The sequence below is a fragment of the Polypterus senegalus genome, unplaced genomic scaffold, assembly GCF_016835505.1.
Source record: "Polypterus senegalus isolate Bchr_013 unplaced genomic scaffold, ASM1683550v1 scaffold_7736, whole genome shotgun sequence".
In the NCBI taxonomy this organism is placed as follows: Eukaryota; Metazoa; Chordata; class Cladistia; order Polypteriformes; family Polypteridae; genus Polypterus; species Polypterus senegalus.
In genome coordinates, this window is record NW_024379595.1 from 1 (window position 1) to 3,268 (window position 3,268).

At 41.8% G+C, this 3,268-nt stretch overlaps 6 non-coding genes across 6 annotated transcripts; all 6 read right to left on the reverse strand.

Moving 5' to 3' along the window:
• Positions 1-61: 61 nt before the first annotated feature.
• trnat-agu lies at positions 62-135 on the reverse strand. The gene has a single exon. It is a non-coding gene; the product is annotated as a tRNA-Thr (tRNA).
• A 470-nt stretch (positions 136-605) lies between these two features.
• Positions 606-679, reverse strand: trnat-ugu. Its single transcript has one exon. It is a non-coding gene; the product is annotated as a tRNA-Thr (tRNA).
• A 254-nt stretch (positions 680-933) lies between these two features.
• On the reverse strand, positions 934-1,013 carry trnas-gcu. The gene has a single exon. It is a non-coding gene; the product is annotated as a tRNA-Ser (tRNA).
• Positions 1,014-1,372: 359 nt separating this feature from the next.
• trnat-agu lies at positions 1,373-1,446 on the reverse strand. Its single transcript has one exon. It is a non-coding gene; the product is annotated as a tRNA-Thr (tRNA).
• A 464-nt stretch (positions 1,447-1,910) lies between these two features.
• On the reverse strand, positions 1,911-1,984 carry trnat-ugu. Its single transcript has one exon. It is a non-coding gene; the product is annotated as a tRNA-Thr (tRNA).
• Positions 1,985-2,237: 253 nt separating this feature from the next.
• Positions 2,238-2,319, reverse strand: trnas-gcu. Its single transcript has one exon. It is a non-coding gene; the product is annotated as a tRNA-Ser (tRNA).
• Between the last annotated feature and the right edge of the window lie 949 nt (positions 2,320-3,268).

The following is a 3,268-nucleotide window of genomic DNA, read 5'->3' on the forward strand; positions in this document are numbered from 1 at the left end:
AGTTTCAAGGCACATCCGAGTGCCAAGATGAAAATGAACTAGAAGCAGTATGACAAACTGCAGGCACCGCTGAGACTCAAACTCAGGATCTCCTGTTTACTAGACAGGCGCTTAAAACAACTAAGCCACGGCACCTGACGTTATGAAGAGACTCTAGCAGTGTGACGTCATACGCCTAAATAGCAGTTAACATGTAACCAATGTCCACCTCTTGGTAATTCAATAACAAAAAAAAAAATAAAAACATCTGAAATGTGAACACACTTTCAGTAACTGCAGTTCCACGATTTGAGACTTTTGTAAGGAGAGAAGTTTGCCATATGTTGTTTGAATCCAATGTTCAAAGGAAGCCCTCGGAGAAGAGAAAACGTTCACACAATCCGTGAAAAGCACAACAGACTTAGCGATCCGGGAAAAAAAGCAGTCATCTTCTTCAAAGGCACCTTAAATCATTTCTTCATCGAGGTTTTCCATTCTCTTTGTCGACTTCGATTAAGGACTTAAAATATATCAATGAAAAAGGGCAAGTTTTCCACGCAGTCTTATTTCAAGTTCACTTTGCCACGTGTTCAGCAGAAAAGAAACGCAAGGAAGCAGAGCGAAGAAGGCACCGCTGAGATTCGAACTCAGGATCTCCTGTTTACAAGACAGGCGCTTTAACCAGCTAAGCCACGGCGCCCCATGTCAAAAGCTCATTTGTCAAGTTTCCATTTCACTCAGTAAAATAGAATGTTTAAGGCAGAACATTTCGATTCTAAAATATGGACTAAGATACTGCCTTTGAGCAACAGGTGTTGCTGGACTGAGAAAGTAACTTAAGAGGCAACCGCTTGCTCTTTTACGGAAAGCAGCGTCGGAATATTTTCTTCTTGAATTTGATCTGCTGGCACAGATAGCAGCAGAAAGGATAATAGACTCTAAGATTGAAAGTCACGACAAGGGTGGGATTCGAACCCACGCTGCAGAGCACAATGGATTAGCAGTCCATCGCCTTAACCACTCGCCACCTTGTCACGTGAGCAAACGGCGATCCTTCCAGGCATTCCTCCTAAATTTAAATTCACTGATCCGGTAACGCATCATGCCAAGCTCTATATTTAAGTACGGACACTTCATCAACACTCATATCGTCATCAATTGTTCTGTTTAATTGCTGCCTTGTTACAGAGCAATCTGTTACACGCCACGACGGCAGGCAGGCTTTCACTTTCTCTATGTCTTTCACTGGCCAAAGCAAAGAGAATAAAACCTGAGAGCTGCGCTCCACCCACTTCTGCAATGAAACGGACAAAGCTAACCTGTTCCTTGCAAAGTTTCAAGGCACATCCGAGTGCCAAGATGAAAATGAACTAGAAGCAGTATGACAAACTGCAGGCACCGCTGAGACTCAAACTCAGGATCTCCTGTTTACTAGACAGGCGCTTAAAACAACTAAGCCACGGCACCTGACGTTATGAAGAGACTCTAGCAGTGTGACGTCATACGCTAAATAGCAGTTAACATGTAACCAATGTCCACCTCTTGGTAATTCAATAACAAAAAAAAAATAAAAACATCTGAAATGTGAACACACTTTCAGTAACTGCAGTTCCACGATTTGAGACTTTTGTAAGGAGAGAAGTTTGCCATATGTTGTTTGAATCCAATGTTCAAAGGAAGCCCTCGAGAAAGAAACGTTCACACAATCCGTGAAAAGCACAACAGACTTGCGATCCAGGAAAAAAGCAGTCATCTTCTTCAAAGGCACCTTAAATCATTTCTTCATCGAGGTTTTCCATTCTCTTTTGTCGACTTCGATTAAGGACTTAAAATATATCAATGAAAAAGGGCAAGTTTTCCACGCAGTCTTATTTCAAGTTCACTTTGCCACGTGTTCAGCAGAAAAGAAACGCAAGGAAGCAGAGCGAAGAAGGCACCGCTGAGATTCGAACTCAGGATCTCCTGTTTACAAGACAGGCGCTTTAACCAGCTAAGCCACGGCGCCCATGTCAAAAGCTCATTTGTCAAGTTTCCATTTCACTCAGTAAAATAGAATGTTTAAGGCAGAACATTTCGATTCTAAAATATGGACTAAGATACTGCCTTTGAGCAACAGGTGTTGCGCGGACTGAGAAAGTAACTTAAGAGGCAACCGTTGCGCTTTTACGGAAAGCAGCGTCGGAATATTTTCTTCTTGAATTTGATCTGCTGGCACAGATAGCAGCAGAAAGGATAATAGACTCTAAGATTGAAAGTCACGACAAGGGTGGGATTCGAACCCACGCGTGCAGAGCACAATGGATTAGCAGTCCATCGCCTTAACCACTCGGCCACCTTGTCACGTGAGCAAACGGCGATCCTTCCAGGCATTCCTCCTAAATTTAAATTCACTGATCCGTAACGCATCATGCCAAGCTCTATATTTAAGTACGGACACTTCATCAACACTCATATCGTCATCAATTGTTCTGTTTAATTGCTGCCTTGTTACAGAGCAATCTGTTACACGTCACGCACGGCAGGCAGGCTTTCACTTTCTCTATGTCTTTCACTGGCCAAAGCAAAGGTAAAATAAAAGGGGCCCCCCCCCTCCGTTTGAATGAAACGGAAACAACCCCCTTAGTTTTAACACAGATCGTAAAAGAAAAGAAACGTTAAAACTGCAGGCACCGCTTGGGGACCAGGCCCCTTTACGCAGGGGTTAAAAAACCAAGCCACCCCCGATTAAAAAAATTACCCCTCTTAAATACATTCAGTAACCATTCCACCCTTTTTGGAATTTAAAAAAAAATAAAAAATTGAAATGAAAAACCCTTTTAGAAAGTTCCAAAATTTTTTGAAACTTTTTTAAAGGAAAAAGGCCCTATTTTTTAACCCTTTAAAGGGCCCCCCAAAAAAACCCCCCTCCACGGGAAAAAACAAAAGACTTAAAAGGGGAAAAAGCATTTTTTGAAAATCATTTTTTTTTACGACCAGCGCTTCGATTAAAGGGCTTAAAAATTTCTAAAAAACAAGCCCCCAGCAGCTTATTTGTTTATTTCCATTTCACAGAAAAAAAAAGGGGGCGCAAAAAGGGTAGAAAACCCCCGGACCCTTTTTACAAGAAGGGCTTAAAGAACCCCCCCTTCAAAAGCCCGTCAATTTCCTTTCCCCGAAAAGAAATTTTGGGAAAAAAACAAAAAAAAGGGCTAAGATTGTTTAGCAAAGGGTTTTGGGGGGAAAAACTTAAAAGGCAACCTTCCCTTTTTGGAAAGCACCGAAACTTCTTAAGATTCTCAAAAAAAAACGA